Raw genomic sequence first — 19,891 nt, 5'->3', positions numbered from 1 at the left:
AAAGTAAATCGTCGAGGCTTAATTGACTTTTTGTTTTTCAGTCATATGCATGCGTGAGCATGTGCCAAGTCAATCCAATGAATTATTCAGAGGAGGATACCACAATGTCATACCTATCTATGAATAAAACAATGCAAGCAAATATTTATGACATGCTACTCATGATTAATAAATTGGAGCTAAACATGAGAGATCATGAACTACTAGACTTTCATTAAATGACATATACCTCACATGAACCAACTAAGCATGCTCACATGGATGAGTATATGTACAAAAATGAAAACAAATAGAGTTCATACCAGCCTCTCACCACAGTCGAGTTGTCGTAGATCGTCATTATTGCCTTTCACTTGTGTGGCTTGAATAATGTGAAATGAAAACCAAGCTCGAACTACCGGAGACCGCTGAACTCCATAATAAACTTTACAAAACCGAAGAAGAACAACAAATATTTTTGGTGTTTTCGAATTGGAAACAAGAACAAAAGAAAACAGGCAAACAAAGCAAAGTATTTTTGGATATTTGAATAGCAACCCGAATTAAAAAGTAAGCAAACTAATACTAAATACTAAATAAATAAATAGAGAGAAACAACAGAAATATTTTTGGTCTTTTCGTGTTTTGGAAAACAGAAATAAACAACAAGCAACAAAAAGAAACAAAGAAAATCGAAACATGGATATACAAAGTACCGACAAGATATGATATGTAAATGAGTGAGATGTCGATGTACCTCCCCCCAAGCTTAGGCTTTTGGCCTAAGTGGACATCAACCCCAACGAGGGTCAGGGTTCCACGCCGGTGGATCATACATGGCGTGGTCGTAATAAGATCCATGTGCAGAAGAAGAGGATGAAGGTTCCACATGCCCAAAATACTGATGTGAAGAACTTGCTGCGTCGGATAACAAGTCGAGGGGGTCCTCGGCCTCCTCCATGCCGTCCCCTGCGTGAAGGCCGCACCTCTCTGTGTATGCATCAAGTTCATCTTCTGTGACCGACCAACTTTTCCTGGAATCAAGGTTAAACAAAGCATGTGCAGGCAATCCAACTAGGCTTTCAGATTTAATTACTCTCCACTTTTTCTTGAAAAAGGTTATCTCATAGGACATGTTATTAAAGTTAGACCAATTAGAAACAAAGTCATGTTTTATCATGGAAACAATATCAAGTTTCTCTACAGAGACCTGAACATCAAGAGAGTGAGGTTCTACACCATGCATAGCTAGCAAACGAGAGGCAATGAGACCTCCACAAATTCCTCCTTTATCACGGTTAGTAGCAAGCCTAAAAGCTATCAAAGCACCCAAATTATAAGTTCTATCACATTGCAATGCGGCAGCTAAGAAAACCAAGTCTTGGATGGATAACTTATTTGCATTCTTTCTAGCAAGAACGCACTTGGTGATAAAGTAAGCAAAATGGCGAATAGATGGGAGTTGAATACTACGAATTTTACCACTCTCATCCGAGAAGCTTCTCCCTTGACAGATCATCTCGTATAGATTCAAGATTTGCGGTGGTAGCCCCCTAATCTTCTCACGTGATCCCCACTGTGCCACTTTAATAGCTGCACAAAAATCATCAAGGGGCAAGTTGATAGTTTTATTGTAGATTTTATATTGAACCATGGGGTTAGGTTGGGACCAATGGTATTCAAAATCCTGCACCACTGACATGGTTAGTTTTGCATATTGGTAAGGTTCACCAACAACAAAATCTTCTAACCCTGCATTAGTAATTAGATTTTGAACATCCTGAAAAATTCATGCACTCTTCATGAAATCGGTGCATGGGTAGTAGGAGGGGAATACCCCCTCTTCACGGTGGACTCTCATAACTTCATGCACCTCCAATTCATGTTGGTTGAGTTGGTGTCTATTCCACTCCATTTTCTGAAATTTTTCAACAATCATTATAAAAGTTGATTTTGAGACATATAAATGAGGGAGACTACTATAGGAACTTGATAGAGTACTAAACATCCATCAAAACTAATTTTTACAACTTAGAACAAGCATGCAAACTCACTTAACATGTCACCTACAACAGCTAAATACTCAAGATATACTCAACTAAACAAAATTCTATTTGGATAATCGGAGGAGTCACATACCGGAGAACAAATGCTCCAAATCTCAGCAGCAAAGATGGGCTGAGCAAGGAGATCGAAAATCTCGAGCAAGAACAGCAAGAAACTCGGGTTTGAACAATGGTGTTGTGTTTTCCCGTGGAAGAGAGTGGAGTGGTAGGTGGATGAGTGAGTGGGGGGCCAGGTGGGGCCCACACCACAGGGCGGCGCGCCCCCCATGCTAGTCGCGCCAGCACATGGGGTGCAGCCCTGGGGTGCCCCACTGGTCAGCCCCAGGCACTCCCAGGTTGCAATTAAAAAATAGGACCAGTGGTATAATTTTTGTAAATTTTTTAAAACTTCGAAAAATGCACATTTCTGGGTGTTAAAATAACTGTTCCAGGGCAAAAAAAGATTTTCAAAATTTTAAACAACTAAAGCATCTTGCAAAACAAGTAGTAATACAGAAAGTAAAACAAGTGTGGAGAAAGAAAGAAATGTTGTTTAGCTGTTCCATGCATTTAAAATGTACTTGTTAACAAGGTTGATCAAGTCTTGCCACCAAATAAATTTTACATGACATAAGAAGAAATAAACCTCAAATCAATCATGTTAGCTTATATTGTATTGATATGGATCCAATCATAATATTTTGATATCCTTCTTTAGGCTCATATATAGGACAATCAATAACTCCCACTTTGATAGTTCTCAAATTAGAAATTGTATTAACTCCATATACTTTATCAATCTTCTTGGGAAAATAAACAGTATGCTCCTTGTCATAAACATTGAAAGTAACTTTTCCTTTATTGCAATCAACAACAGCCCCTTCAGTGTTAAGAAAAGGTCTTCCCAGAATAATAGACATATTATCATCTTCAGGCATTTCCAACACAACAAAATCACTTAATATTAAGCAATTATTAGCAACTTGAACAAGAACATCCTCACATATACCAACAGGAACAGCAGTAGATTTATCAGCCATTTGCAAAGATATATCAGTTGGTATCAACTTATCTAAATAAAGTATCTTGTAAAGAGAAAAATGCATAACACCAACTCCTGCTCCCAAATCACATAGAGCAGTTCTAACATAATTATTCTTGATGGAACAAGGGATAGTCGGTATACCTGGGTCTCCCAGCTTCTTTGGAACCTTGCCATTGAAAGAGTAATTAGCAAGCATAGTGGAAATCTCCTCATTTGGAATTTTCCTTTTGTTAGAGACAATATCTTTCATATACTTTGAATAAGGAGGCAATTTAATAGCATCAGTCAAAGGGATTTGCAAGAACAAAGGTTTCATCCAATCACAAATTTTATTATAGTGTTCTTCCTCCTTTGATTTTAGTTTCTTAACAGGAAAAGGCATTTGCTTTTGAACCCAAGGTTCTCTTTCATTACCATGTTTCTTAGCAATGAAATCTTCTTTAGTGTACTTTTTATTTTTAGCATGCTTTTCAGGTTCATCTTCAACCTCTTCTTTATCAGAAACATCATTCTTATCATTATCTTTATCATGTTCATTACCACTTTCAGTTTCAGCATCAGAAATAGAAATACTATTAGGATCATTAACAGGTTCAGAAGATTCTACAACAGTTTTATGTTTCTTCTTCTTTTTCTTAGAAGGAGCACTAGTTTCTTTAGTTCGTTGAGAATCTTGTTCAACTCTTTTGTGTAACATCCCTGTTTTGCTAAACCCTAATTAGGAGTTGTTTGTGCATCATGAGCATCATTTAAAATGCATTAAGAAACATTTGCAAATAAAATAAAGTGGAAACCCTAATTTGTGCAAGTCTTCCTCTATTTAAAATGTTTTCAAGTGTTTCAAACTTTCAAACAAAATTATGTGGACTTTCAACTATTATTAGGAAGGCCACAAACTTTTTCCCCTAAAATAATTGAGTCAATTTGGATCTCCAAAAGGTTGTAAAACTATCAAAATGATTTGTTTTAGTGCTGTTTTAAAGTTTTCAGAGAAAATAGAAAAAGCCAGGGGGTTATGGGCAAAATGCCCTTGTCTTCTTCCCCAGGCGGGCAGGGCCAGAGCTGCCTGGCTCGCCCGTGGCCGCCCGATGCCGCCGGCCGCCGGGATCCTTCCCGCCGCCCCCGAGCGCCTATTTAGGCCGCCGCGCCGCCGCAACAAACCCTAGTTTCGCCCCCCCTCCTTTTTCCCTCTTCTCTGCGAGCTCCGCCCAAACCCTAGCCACGGCCGCTCGCCGTCGCCGCCGTTCTGCGCCTCCCCGCGCTCGGCCGACACCTCCAGGAGCTCCGCCTCGACGCCCTCTTCCTCCTCCGCTAAGAAGCACACGCCGGGGAGCTCCCAATCGCCTCAATCGGGCGGAGCCCGAGCTCGCCGGTCACCGCCGTCCTCGCCGATTCCGGCCATCCCCGGCCTTGCCGCCAAGCTCGCCGTGCTCGCGGTGAGCTCCTGAGTCGCGTGGTGCCCTTCTACTCCCCGATTTCTTCCTCCATCGGCCCCGCACCGTGCGCCCGCACCCGGCCGCCGCGCTGCTCAACGCCGGTGCCGCTCCGGCGACCTCCTTCGGGCGGCGCCACCATCCCTTGGCTCGCCGCCTCGGCGCGCGTCTAACGCGCCTGGTCGCGCGACCAAGGGCGCCCCGTAGCCGCCGCGCCGCTCGTCCCTGGCGCCGGCCTGCCGTGGTCAACCACCGGCGGTTGACCCGGTGGGACCCGGTGTCAGCCTTTTCTTTTTATTTCTTTTATTTTCTGTTTTGGTAAATATATTGACAGGTGGGCCCTGCTGTCAGATTTTTATTATTTTCATAAATGTTTCCATAATGATTAGAATCCTGACAGTGGGTCCGGCATGTCAGACTTTTATTATTTTCCAGAAATTCCAGAAAATAGATAAAACTTGTAAATTCAATAACTTATTCATTTTAAATCAGAAAAATATGTATAATATATCAAAATCTTCAGAAAAATGAGATCTATACTTTAGTATCAAAAGCATGCATTGTTAAACAACTTTGAACCCTGTCTTTAATAGGAGAACAAAATAACCCTTTTCTTTATTCATGTGGTTTATGGAAATGCTAACCCTAGGGCATTCCAAACCCATTTAAATTGCCTTCCATGTGTAGGGGTTAATCTCAATAACTTTAACATGTCATATCATCATTGTTGTATGCGCATTGCATCGATGCCATGTGTTGATTGTTGTTTTACCCTTTCCGGTGTTTGCTTCTTCGCGATCGATAGAGCACGAGTCCGAGACGATGAAGATCAACAACATCGATGATCAATTCCTATCCATCGACAAACAAGTCAAGAAGAAGATCTCCGAAGATCCCATATCTCTTTGACAGGGACAAGGCAAGCCCTAGCCTGGTTCATATATGATTTCGAAATCCTTTTATCTCTGGTTCCTTCATATTGCATGCGACTGAACTGTCTTTTATCGATAGATAGAGTTACCCTATCTATTGCATGTTCCATCCCTGTAGCCTCAAATCCATGATCCACTGCTTCTAGCATACCTAGGTTTGGCATGTGGGCGTCGCTAGAGCCTTTATCTCTTTATGCTTAGCCATGCTTAGTTTGTTACGCTACTACTCCGGTCTTTGGACTGGAGCCTTACAATGAAATGATCTAGCATGACAGGTTGACGTGGTAAGTATAGAGATGTGTGTTAAACATGATTAAAGGCTCAGACGAAAGGCCACATTGGGATGTGGTGGGTTGTTTCGTTTCTGCCGACCCTAGGATGCGAGTTCTCGCCTCTTGAACCAAGACTGAGCGTACAACCACACGAGGCCCTATTATGGTACCCTCTCGACTCAATAACTTGCCTAGTAGATTCCATGAGTCACATAGTTTGCGCTTTACCTGGACATATGCATTGCATTTTTGCTTGGGGTTAAAGGTACATAACAGGTAGGTAATCGTGGTCTAGGTGGCTGGAGGTTGCGGCCTCTGGGGAAACCCACCTCGGCACACATCGTTAAGGACCGGCTTCGGGGCTTGACCCGTTACGGCGGAACAATCCTTAGCGCGTGACTCATGGTCTCGGCGACAGCAAGGTAAAGGTCGTGGTCAACCACCCTCTGCCGGCTTTCCAAGGAAGAGAGCTAATATATTGGCATTAAGAGTCGGTTGGCACGTGTGGATAAAATTGTGCACCCCTGCAGGGTTAAATCTTTTCGAAAAGCCGTGTCCGCGGTTATGGACGACTTGGGAATGGATTCTGTGACCATAGAGAACTTGAACCTGATCGTAAAACTTGGCAACCAATGTGTTTTTACGGATACCTTCTCCGGGTTTTGAGGGGGTAATCCGAGGATAGTGGTTTGAGATGATGAAGATTGGTGGATACAAAATGATGATTAGTAGAGCTAGAGATATCGCTCTCTTATCCCCTTTTAAAGGTTCTGAGTAGTCGAGTTTCTTCTCCCTCTTGTTTAACAAAGGAAAACTGGCTTTACGCAAAAGAAGCTCCACAGAAAGCCCGCATACCCGCTTTGCTAAAAGGTTGTACTAAGTCTTGCTGAGTCCCTGTACTCAGCTTTGCATGCTTTTGTTTCAGACGAAGTTGCTCCGACACGTGGTGGTTTCTAAGTCGACATCGACGAGTAACTTGGGGTTCCCAGGTGGCAGCCTGGAATCTATGGGCTGGGACGTCGCCGTTATGCTCCTGGCCTCTTAGGCCTTTTTGCTATCTTGCTATGTCTAATAGCATAACTTTGCTTCCGTTGATTGATGTATGACAGGTCAGTGACCTCTGCTTGTAATACTTTGGTTCTTCGCTCAGTTATGAGCTTGTATTAATTCTTGAGTCGTAGAGTCACTGTTGTGTTACCGATTCTCTCACTGTAGTCTCTCGAGCTCTAGGTTAGGCTTATGTCAGACGAAGATCTGGTATTTGTCTAACCCTGATCCCGGGGGTGCCACAGGTTTTGGTATCAGAGCAGGACTACCTGTAGGAAGCCCTTTCTACTGGTCGATGTTGAGTCTAGTGTTTGTGAAAACTATTTGAAAGCTAAAAGTATTTGCGAAAATCTGATTAGGCTTCTTTTTACTCCTTATCTGGTATCGCTCTAATTCTAAGGTGCCTTACCTTGTGTTGATTTGAAAGTTTTTCTATCTCTTCTAGTCTTTCAAACTTAGGTGCCTCAAGGGCATGTCGTTTCTAAACCAGTTGACCTAGTGCATAGTTCTCTAGAGTCGTGTGTGTTCTGTGTTTCCTTTTTGTTCTGTTTTGTTTCAACAGAGAGATCCTTTCCATCATGATCTTTCTAGTTTGTGGGTTCCACATCAGTCTGTTCTAGGTTTCGAGGTTTCCTTTCACCTTGTATGCCTCCTTTTTATTTGCTTGGGTACTTCAGAAGCTTTGCACTGCTTCTAGAAGCTACACTGTGATTACTACATCGTAGTGTCCTCTGTGTCACTCATCTAGTAGTTACAACTTTCTCGGGTTTTACCCTTGGACTTGAACCGAAGGTCCCCGATTGTGCTGGATTCAAGTGTTTCAATCTTAGTACATGAAGCTGGCCTTTAACCCAAGATCCATGCCATTGAACACTAGTGTTAATGTTAATACATTACACCGAGATGGCTAAATTCAAGTCAAGCTAGCCTTCAAGCTTGTGTTTATTGTCGTGTTGAACTGTCGCAATAAAGATCTTTCCCTTCCACTAGCTATCGTAGAAGTTCTTTCAATGAACCAAATGGATTACGACAAGAGTGCTCTTTGAGAGTCTCTTATCTATGTCTGTGACTCTGCCACACCTCCCTTTTCAGCATGAGTTTCCCAAGAGTGTTAACTTGTGCATCTACCTCTCAGAAATTCTGATCCTGATCGTGTTCTTCTTCTTTAGTTGCTTTTCGACCTTTGTCTGCTAGTTAGCAGCCAAGTGGTAAATGTACATTGGTGTTTCCCAATACATGTTACCCTTCTGGTTGGTCAAGACATTTCACTCAGTATGCCAGGAGAAACAAACTCCATTACCTCGTCTATCTCTAAGACTTGGTCAAATTGTTGTATTCCCCAGATTAAGAGGCCTCGTTAGCTTCTGTTCTGTTCTACCTTAGAGTATCACCCTCTTTTATATGTAGGTCGTGTTAAGTCTCATGGCCTTATTGATGAAGTGATGCTCTTTCATATCTTTACTCACCCTTTCTCCGAGTTGTCTATGCTTGGGAATATTGGGGTTTGCGTATTGATGTGGCCATCTGAGATTCTTAGCAATTGTTATTGCTTGGAGATCCAAGGACATTTGTGTCATTCTTAGCATGATTGGTTCACCAACTAATTAAGCGAAGTTTGATCGTGCTGCCAAGTCCATTTGTTCAGGCGCACATCTTCGGCCAAAGAGTTAGGTTTATGCCGAAGCTCTCAAGACCATATCATGTTGCTTTGTAAAGAAAGTTTCCCTCTTGAATTCAGTGATATACCGGTGGTTCGTGATATTCTAGTTGTCTTTATAGAAGTATTACCATGTTGTTACATGACCGTGTTGTCGAGTTCATGAGTAAGTTGGTTCTTTGAACTAATCCTTTCTTCAAGAAACCTTGCTGGATATCCAGGACTAGTTGGGTGAGCTTAAACAACAACTTGGAGAGTTGAAAGACAAAAGCTCTATCCGACTTGATCCTTCATAAAGGGATGTCTAGTGTTGTCTGCGTTGAAGTCAGAAGTATCTTTCCCATATTTGATTTGAGCTTGGGCTATCGTCAAATCAAACTCAGTTCCAAGGACTATCTTGATGATGTTTATACTCATGGTGTCTCGTCTGAGTATACCTTCATGTCCTCTGGTCTGACCAATATTTCTGCCGAGTCCATGTGGAATATGAGTCCCTCATTGGAGTATCTTGATAAGTTTGTTGTTAAGCCCATCGATGACATCCTTATTCTCTCCATGTTTAAAGAGATTCATAATGGACAAGTGGCACTAGTGTTGGAAACTTTTGAGAACCATCTTCGTGTTATCATGAAGTATGTGTTCTGGATGTTGGAAGAGACCTTCTCTGGTTCACGTGCATATGCTGAAAGATGTCGCCGTGGATCCGAGTAGAGTTCCCTTTTGTTTCCCTCGGGAATCATCGGAAGTCAGTCAGGCATGCATGTGCGAAGTATTCTTGAGATGGAAGGTTGTTACCTCCATTCCTTGAAACGTTCCTCTATGCACCCTGCCACCGACTGATTTATTAAAGAAAGAGAAGAAGCTTAAGAACTTCAAAATCTTCTTTGATGTCCCCATAAGGACTCACTTGTGTTACATTGCAAAGTTCATGTGCACGCAATTGTCTTTGACAGTCGCAACCACATGTATTACGCAATCTAGCTCAATCCTTTGGAGCTTGACATTGTGGTCCATGTATTGAGAATCTAGCAACTTGACCTTGGTGGTAACTGTTGCAAATCTTACTTTCAAACATTCTGAGTCCGAAAGTATCTTTACATCTAACCTAAGCTGAATCTCAAGCGGCAACGATAGTTGGTGTTTCTCAAGGATTTTTGGGATAGGTCTCTTTGTAAATCCGACAAGATTGATGCCGTGGTTAACACAATTAGTTGGAAGACCTACTGCCAAGATTCTTGAAGTAACAAGAATAACCACTCTCCATAAGGATTTTGTGCGACTTATTCTAGGAGTTGCCCTTATGATGTTTTTCAATTCCAGAGTCCGATCTTCACTTGATGACCTATTGAAGGCTCGTCAATAGCCTAAAACTGGTGTCTATAACATCAAGGAGTTCTAAGCAGAATTGCTAAATGTCCCTCGGTCAATCCCTCGAAATCGTTTCTCCGGTGATGACAACTTCGTTCGGAGAAATTTCAATCCCCGTTGATCATTGGCACTTCACTAGCTAGTGCTCCTCCCTTTCCTTTGGTTTGTACCTGAAGTTCCAATCAATTCACACGTTGTGTGAATTCGTCAGCCATCTATGGTCCCCAGCCTTTTGAATACACTTCAATCGTTTCATGTACCCATACCAAAAGAGTGACTATGATTCTTATATCCAAAGTAGCTCTGGTTGGTAATCTTCTATGCTTCTAAGAGTCGCCCTCCCTAAGAGTGCCTTGTCATGGTATCAAAGGCAGTTTAACTCCTCGCTACCTTGTCCCTTCGTATTCTTGTAAAGCGTGGAGAAATTGCATACCAAAAACTTGAAACTTCTTTCATATCCTCCGTTACCTTGATGTGTTTCATGTTTGTTAACTCAAGAGTTGTTTTTAAACACTCCTTCCATGAGTTGATCATGAGATACTCGATCTTTGTAAAGATCCACTATCCAGAGTTATTCCCTCTTTCCTTTAGGTGCAGTTGAGCAACAACCTCAAGGGAAGAAAAATGAAGCGCTTCATTCATGGTGTTGTGGGTCAACTTATTCATGGTGTCGTGGATCAACTTCTTCAACAAATAAGATCATCGCGATATCGACAAGCTCGTTGAAGATCGGTGTAGTCCTTGTTACCTTCTCTTTTCCTACCTTAGGAATCTCGGGGACGAGATTCTCGTAAGGGGGGTAGAGTTGTAACATCCCTGTTTTGCTAAACCCTAATTAGGAGTTGTTTGTGCATCATGAGCATCATTTAAAATGCATTAAGAAACATTTGCAAATAAAATAAAGTGGAAACCCTAATTTGTGCAAGTCTTCCTCTATTTAAAATGTGTTCAAGTGTTTCAAACTTCCAAACAAAATTATGTGGACTTTCAACTATTATTAGGAAGGCCACAAACTTTTTCCCCTAAAATAATTGAGTCAATTTGGATCTCCAAAAGGTTGTAAAACTATCAAAATGATTTGTTTTAGTGCTGTTTTAAAGTTTTCAGAGAAAATAGAAAAAGCCAGGGGGTTATGGGCAAAATGCCCTTGTCTTCTTCCCTGTGCAGGCGGGCCGAGCTGCACGGCTCGCCCGTGGCCGCCCGATGCCGCCGGCCGCCGGGATCCTTCCCGCCGCCCCCGAGCGCCTATTTAGGCCGCCGCGCCGCCGCAACAAACCCTAGTTTCGCCCCCCCTCCTTTTTCCCTCTTCTCTGCGAGCTCCGCCCAAACCCTAGCCACGGCCGCTCGCCGTCGCCGCTGTTCTGCGCCTCCCCGCGCTCGGCCGACACCTCCAGGAGCTCCGCCTCGACGCCCTCTTCCTCCTCCGCTAAGAAGCACACGCCGGGGAGCTCCCAATCGCCTCAATCGGGCGGAGCCCGAGCTCGCCGGTCACCGCCGTCCTCGCCGATTCCGGCCATCCCCGGCCTTGCCGCCAAGCTCGCCGTGCTCGCGGTGAGCTCCTGAGTCGCGTGGTGCCCTTCTCCTCCCCGGTTTCTTCCTCCATCGGCCCCGCACCGTGCGCCCGCACCCGGCCGCCGCGCTGCTCAACGCCGGCGCCGCTCCGGCGACCTCCTTCGGCGGCGCCACCATCCCTTGGCTCGCCGCCTCGGCGCGCATCTAACGCGCCTGGTCGCGCGACCAGGGGCGCCCCGTAGCCGCCGCGCCGCTCGTCCCTGGCGCCGGCCTGCCGTGGTCAACCACCGGCGGTTGACCCGGTGGGACCCGGTGTCAGCCTTTTCTTTTTATTTCTTTTATTTTCTGTTTTGGTAAATATATTGACAGGTGGGCCCCGCTGTCAGATTTTTATTATTTTCATAAATGTTTCCATAATGATTAAAATCCTGACAGTGGGTCCGGCATGTCAGACTTTTATTATTTTCCAGAAATTCCAGAAAATAGATAAAACTTGTAAATTCAAAAAATTATTCATTTTAAATCAGAAAAATATGTATAATATCTCAAAATCTTCAGAAAAATGAGATCTAAACTTTAGTATCAAAAGCATGCATTGTTAAACAACTTTGAACCCTGTCTTTAATAGGAGAACAAAATAACCCTTTTCTTTATTCATGTGGTTTATGGAAATGCTAACCCTAGGGCATTCCAAACCCATTTAAATTTCCTTCCATGTGTAGGGGTTAATCTCAATAACTTTAACATGTCATATCATCATTGTTGTATGCGCATTGCATCGATGCCATGTGTTGATTGTTGTTTTACCCTTTCCGGTGTTTGCTTCTTCGCGATCGATAGAGCACGAGTCCGAGACGATGAAGATCAACAACACCGATGATCAATTCCTATCCATCGACAAACAAGTCAAGAAGAAGATCTCCGAAGATCCCATATCTCTTTGACAGGGACAAGGCAAGCCCTAGCCTGGTTCATATATGATTTCGAAATGCTTTTATCTCTGGTTCCTTCATATTGCATGCGATTCAACTGTCTTTTATCGATAGATAGAGTTACCCTATCTATTGCATGTTCCATCCCTGTAGCCTCAAATCCATGATCCACTGCTTCTAGCATACCTAGGTTTGGCATGTGGGCGTCGCTAGAGCCTTTATCTCTTTATGCTTAGCCATGCTTAGTTTGTTACGCTACTACTCCGGTCTTTGGACTGGAGCCTTACAATGAAATGAAACTAGCATGACAGGTTGACGTGGTAAGTATAGCGATGTGTGTTAAACATGATTAAAGGCTCAGACGAAAGGCCACATTGGGATGTGGTGGGTTGTTTCGTTTCTGCCGACCCTAGGATGCGAGTTCTCGCCTCTTGAACCAAGACTGAGCGTACAACCACACGAGGCCCTATTATGGTACCCTCTCGACTCAATAACTTGCCTAGTAGATTCCATGAGTCACATAGTTTGCGCTTTACCTGGACATATGCATTGCATTTTTGCTTGGGATTAAAGGTACATAACAGGTAGGTAAGCGTGGTCTAGGTGCCTGGAGGTTGCGGCCTCTGGGGAAACCCACCTCGGCACACATCGTTAAGGACCGACTTCGGGGCTTGACCCGTTACGGCAGAACAATCCTTAGCGCGTGACTCATGGTCTCGGCGACAACAAGGTAAAGGTCGTGGTCAACCACCATCTGCCGGCTTTCCAAGGAAGAGAGCTAATATATTGGCATTAAGAGTCGGTTGGCACGTGTGGATAAAATTGTGCACCCCTGCAGGGTTAAATCTTTTCGAAAAGCCGTGTCCGCGGTTATGGACGACTTGGGAATGGATTCTGTGACCATAGAGAACTTGAACCTGATCGTAAAACTTGGCAACCAATGTGTGTTTACGGATACCTTCTCCGGGTTTTGAGGGGGTAATCCGAGGATAGTGGTTTGAGATGATGAAGATTGGTGGATACAATATGATGATTAGTAGAGCTAGAGATATCGCTCTCTTATCCCCTTTTAAAGGTTCTGAGTAGTCGAGTTTCTTCTCCCTCTTGTTTAACAAAGGAAAACTGGCTTTACGCAAAAGAAGCTCCACAGAAAGCCCGCATACCCGCTTTGCTAAAAGGTTGTACTAAGTCTTGCTGAGTCCCTGTACTCAGCTTTGCATGCTTTTGTTTCAGACGAAGTCGCTCCGACACGTGGTGGTTTCTAAGTCGACATCGACGAGTAACTTGGGGTTCCCAGGTGGCAGCCTGGAATCTATGGGCTGGGACGTCGCCGTTATGCTCCTGGCCTCTTAGGCCTTTTTGCTATCTTGCTATGTCTAATAGCATAACTTTGCTTCCGTTGATTGATGTATGACAGGTCAGTGACCTCTGCTTGTAATACTTTGGTTCTTCGCTCAGTTATGAGCTTGTATTAATTCTTGAGTCGTAGAGTCACTGTTGTGTTACCGATTCTCTCACTGTAGTCTCTCGAGCTCTAGGTTAGGCTTATGTCAGACGAAGATCTGGTATTTGTCTAACCCTGATCCCGGGGGTGCCACATTTTGGGATGCCCCTCAGGATATAGAGGATCCTGAGTAGAAACACCACCTCTAGTTGTTACTTCATAAGCATGTTTTTCTTTAGAAGTATTTTTTAACAAGTCATTTTGCACTTTAGTGAGTTGATCAATTTGAGTTTGATCCATATGAAAATGTTTAACAAGCATCTTAACATCATTGGAGGTTCTCTCCACAATATCACGCAATTTACTAATAGCTTGAGAATTTTCCATTAAATGATTCTCTACTCTCATATTAAAGTTATCTTTCTTAACAACATAATTATCAAATTCATCTAAACATTGATTAGGAGGTTTTGAGTAAGGAATTTTTCCTTTATCAAAGCGTTGAAGAGAATGTACCTCAATTGTGGATGAAGGGGGAGTTATCTTACATAAATCTTCTATGGGAGGTAACTTCACATCTTCAGATTTAATACCTTTCTCTTTAAGAGATTTCTTGGCTTCCCTCATATCTTCATCATTTAATTCAATCATACCCCTCTTCTTCAATATTGGTGTTGGGGTTGGTTCAGGTGTAGTCCAATCATCATGATTTTGGCTTATTCTAGCCATTAATTCTTCAGCTTTGTCTGGAGTTCTTTTCCTGAAAACACAACCAGCACAACTATCCAGGTATGCCCTAGACTCAATGGTTAGTCCACTATAAAATATATCAAGTAATTCATGCTTTTCCAAATCATGTCTAGGCCGAGCTCTAAGAAGAGAGCAAAACCTTGCCCAAGCTTCAGGCAATTTCTCTCCATCTTCCTGGTCAAAACTATAAATTTTCTGCAAAGCAATATGTTGAGCACTAGTAGGAAAATATTTTCGAAAGAAAAAATCAAGCAAACCAATTGGACTATCAATAGAATCAGGAGGCAAACTATTATACCAAGTTTTGGCATCATCCTTTAATGAGAAAGGAAAACTTTTAGCAACAAAATAAGTACGCTTCTTGATATCATCAGAAAACAAGCTACTCAAAGTAGAAAGCTCATTCATGTGCTCTACATCACTTTCTTTTTTAGTACCACAAAAAGGTGTCTTCTCAACAATAGATATATGAGATAAATCAAGAGAAAAATCATAATCCTTATCCTTAATGTTTATAGGAGATGTGGAAAATTTAGGATCATGAGACAGTTTATATCTAACAGCATGTTGTGCAAGAAGCTTTTTAATGTTACTTGCACCAGTAGTATGATACGTCCAAAACGTATCTACTTTCCCGAACACTTTTGCTATTGTTTTGCCTCTAATTTGTGTATTTTGGATACAACTAACACGGACAAACGCTGTTTTCAGCAGAATTGCTCTGGTGTCTCGTTTTTGTGCAGAAATCCAACTTTCAGGAAAATCCTCGGAATTTATGCGAAAGGTCCTATTTTCCCAGAATATTGACGAAGCCAGAAGGGCAAGCCAGGTGGGGGCCCGAGGCCCCCACACACTAGGCCGGCGCGGCCCAGGAATTTATGCGAAAGGTCCTTTGTTGTGTGGGCGCCTCGGCGGCCCCTAGACGCTCTCCTTTGGACTACATATGTCTTTCGACCTAAAAACGCCAGGGGGTTCGACCATATTTCCAGAGACCATCCAGTACGCCGCCGCCATCGCGAAACTCCGCCTCGGGACCAGAAACTCCGTTCTGGCACTCCGCCGGGACGGGGAATTGGAGGGGATCTTCACCGCCATCACCACCGACGCCTCTCCATTGACCAGCCATGTTTCCCCCATCCATGTGTGAGTAATTCCCCCGCTGTAGGCTGAAGGGGATGGTAGGGATTGGATGAGATTGATCATGTAATAGTCACAAGATTGTTAGGGCATGGTGCCTAGTATCCGTAGATGTTACTTTTATGATATTGTTGCAACTTGTTATGCTTAATGCTTGTCACTAGGGCCCGAGTGCCATGATCTCAGATCTGAACATGTTATTGTTTCATCATGATATGCATTCTTTTATGATCTTACCTGCAAGTTGTATACACACGTTGCTGTCCGGAACCCGAGGCCCCAAAGTGACAAGAATTGGGACAACCGGAGGGGAAGGCGGTGATGTGAGGATCACATGTGTTCACGGAGTGTTAATGCTTTGCTCCGGTACTCTATTAAAAGGAGTACCTTAATTTGCAGTAGTTTCCCTAGAGGCCCGGCTGCCACCGGCTGGTAGGACAAAAGATGTTGTGCAAGTTTCTCATTGCGAGCACGTACGACTATATATGGAACACATGCCTATTGATTGATTAGTACTTGGATACCGCTTTATTATTACCTTCAAATTCCCTACCATGATTGTTACATGAATTCTCTCATCCATGCAACGCCCGTTCATCTGTCCCTGTGCCTACAGTATTTTAATCCTGCTGTTTACTATAATCACTACTGCTGTCTTTATTTCACTGTTGCTGTTATTTCACTATTCCTACTGCTATAAAACTGTTGCTACTGATAAACTCTTGCGAGCAAGTCTGTTTCCAGGTGCAGCTGAATTGACAACTCCGCTGTTAAGGCTTACAAGTATTCTTTGTCTCCCCTTGTGTCGAATCAATAAATTGGGTAATACTTCCCTTGAAGACTGTTGCGATCCCCTATACTTGTGGGTCAACAAGACTATTTTCTGGCGCCGTTGCCGGGGAGCATAGCTTTATTTGCAAGTTCACTTGGATTGATATTGTTCGCTGCAAATTCTCCATCATGGGTAAACCTCGCGATACTAAAGTCGCCATATTACCATCCACAACAAGAAAAGGTACAACTCTGAGTACCTCTGCTGCTCTTGATTCACCATCTGTGATAAGTCAACTTGTTTCACCACCACAAACTTCACGTGTTGGTATTTCTGCTGAATCTGAAAATTCCTCTAATAATTTTGATGATGCTTCTACTGTGCTTGATAATACTGGTTCATTAGGTCCTTTTCTAGATGCTACAATTTCTAGGTCTAGACAAATTGAAAATACTGAAACCCCTAATGAAAATAAGGTTACACCTGTTAATTCACATGAGATTGATGATCTTGATGAAGATTATGTGGAACTTGTTGATGATTTTATTGATAAATGCAATGCTACTACTAGTACAAGTAACCTTAAAAAGCTTATTGCACAACATGCTGTTAGATATAAACTGTCTCCTGATCCTAAATTTTCCACATCTCCTATAAACATTAAGGATAAAGATTATGACTTTTCTCTTGATTTATCTCATATATCTATTATTGGGAAAACACCTTTTTGTGGTACTGAAAAAGAAAGTGCTGTAGAACATATGAATGAGCTTTCTACTTTAAGTAGCTTGTTTTCTGATGATGTTAAGATGCGTACTTATTTTGTTGCTAAGATTTTCCCATTCTCATTAAAGGATGATGCTAAGATTTGGTATAATAATTTGCCTCCTGATTCTATTGATAGTCCAAGTTGTTTGCTTGATGTTTTCTTTCGGAAATACTTTCCCGCTAGTGCTCAACATACGGCTCTGCAGAGAATTTATAGCTTTGATCAAGAAGATGGAGAGAAATTTCCTGAAGCTTGGGCAAGATTTTGCTCTCTTATTAGAGCTCGGCCTGGACATGATTTGGAATAGCATGATTTACTTGATATATTTTATAGTGGACTAACCATTGAGTCTAGGGCATACCTGGATAGTTGTGCTGATTGTGTTTTCAGGAAGAGAACTCCGGACGAAGCTGAAGAAATATTGGCTAAAATAAGCAAAAATCATGATGATTGGTCTACACCTGAAGCAACTCCGACACCAATACTGAAGAAGAGGGGTATGATTGAATTAAATGATGAAGATATGAGGGAAGCCAAGAAATCTCTTATGGAGAAAGGTATTGATGTCTACGTTCCCCCTCCTTTCCTGTAGACAGTGTTGGGCCTCCAAGTGCAGAGGTTTGTAGAACAGCAGCAAGTTTTCCCTTAAGTGGATCACCCAAGGTTTATCGAACTCAGGGAGGAAGAGGTCAAAGATATCCCTCTCATGCAACCCTGCAACCACAAAGCAAGAAGTCTCTTGTGTCCCCAACACACCAAATAGGTGCACTAGTTCGGCGAAGAGATAGTGAAATACAGGTGGTATGAATAAGTATGAGCAGTAGTACGGCGCCAGAAAAGTGCTTGCTGGCGTGCAGTTGATGGTGGTAGTATTGCAGCAGTAGTAACACAGTAAAACAGTAAACAAGCAGTAGTAACTCAGCAGTATTTAGGAACAAGGCCTAGGGATTACACTTTCACTAGTGGACACTCTCAACATTGATCACATAACAGAATAGATAAATGCATACTCTACACTTTTGTTGGATGATGAACACATTGCGTAGGATTACACGAACCCTCAATGCCGGAGTTAACAAGCTCCACAATAATGCTCATGTTTAAGTAACCTTAAATGTAAGATAGATCAAAAGACTAAACCAAGTACTAGCATAGCATGCACACTGTCACCTTCATGCATATGTAGGAGGAATAGATCACATCAATATTATCATAGCAATAGTTAACTTCGCAATCTACAAGAGATCATGATCATAGCATAAACCAAGTACTAACACGGTGCACGCACTGTCACCTTTGCACACATGCAGGAGGAATAGAACTACTTTAATAACTTCGCTAGAGTAGCACATAGATAGTAGTGATACAAAACTCATATGAATCTCAATCATGTAAAGCAGCTCATGAGATCATTGTATTGAGGTACATAGGAGAGAGATTAACCACATAGCTACCGGTACAGCCCCAAGCCTCGATGGAGAACTACTCCCTCCTCATGGGAGCAGCAGCGGTGATGAAGATGGCGGTGGAGATGGCAGCGGTGTCGATGGAGAAGCCTTCCGGGGGCACTTCCCCGCTCCGGCAGGGTGCCGGAACAGAGACTCCTGTCCCCCAGATCTTGGCTTCGCGATGACGGCGGCTCTGGAACTTTTCTCGTATCGTGGCTTCCTCCGTAAGGGTTTTTAGGTCAGGGACCTTTATATAGGCGAAGAGGCGGCGTCAGAAGGTCGAAGGGGCGACCAGGGGGTAAGGCGGCGCGGGCCAACCCTAGGCCGCGCCGGCCACCCTCCTGGTGGGCCTGTGGCCCCCCTCTGGTCCTTCCCGGGTGTTCTGGAAGCTTCGTGGAAAAATAGGAACCTGGGCGTTGATTTCGTCCAATTCCGAGAATATTTCGTTACTAGGATTTCTGAAACCAAAAACAGCAGAAAACAGGAACTGGCACTTCGGCATCTTGTTAATAGGTTAGTTCCAGAAAATGCATGAATATGACATAAAATGTATATAAAACATGTAGGTATCATCAATAAAGTAGCATGGAACATAAGAAATTATCGATACGTTGGAGACGTATCAGCATCCCCAAGCTTAGTTCTGCTCGTCCCGAGCAGGTAAAACGATAACAAAGATAATTTCTGAAGTGACATGCCATCATAATCTTGATCATACTATTGTAAACATATGTAATGAATGCAGCGATCAAAACAATGGTAATGACATGAGTAAACAAATGAATCATAAAGCAAAGACTTTTCATGAATAGTACTTCAAGACAAGCATCAATAAGTCTTGCATAAGAGTTAACTCATAAAGCAATAAATCAAAGTAAAGGTGTTGAAGCAACACAAAGGAAGATTAAGTTTCAGCGGTTGCTTTCAACTTATAACATGTATATCTCATGGATATTGTCAACATAAAGTAATATAACAAGTGCAATATGCAAGTATGTAGGAATCAATGCACAGTTCACACAAGTGTTTGCTTCTTAAGATGGAGAGAAATAGGTGAGCTGACTCAACATAAAAGTAAAAGAAAGGCCCTTCAAAGAGGAAAGCATCGATTGCTATATTTGTGCTAGAGCTTTGGTTTTGAAAACATAAAGAGAGCATAAAAGTAAAATTTTGAGAAGTGTTTGTTGTTGTCAACGAATGGTAGTGGGCACTCTAACTACCTCATCAACCAGACTTTCAAGAGCGGCTCCCATGAAGGACGTTATCTCTACCAGCAAGGTAGATCATCCCTCTTCTCTTTTGTTTACACATGTACTTTAGTTTAGTTTTTCTTTATTTATGGATGACAC

The sequence above is a fragment of the Lolium perenne genome, chromosome 5 (assembly GCF_019359855.2).
Source record: "Lolium perenne isolate Kyuss_39 chromosome 5, Kyuss_2.0, whole genome shotgun sequence".
Classification (NCBI taxonomy): Eukaryota; Viridiplantae; Streptophyta; class Magnoliopsida; order Poales; family Poaceae; genus Lolium; species Lolium perenne.
Note: the sequence above shows the minus strand (reverse complement) of the source record.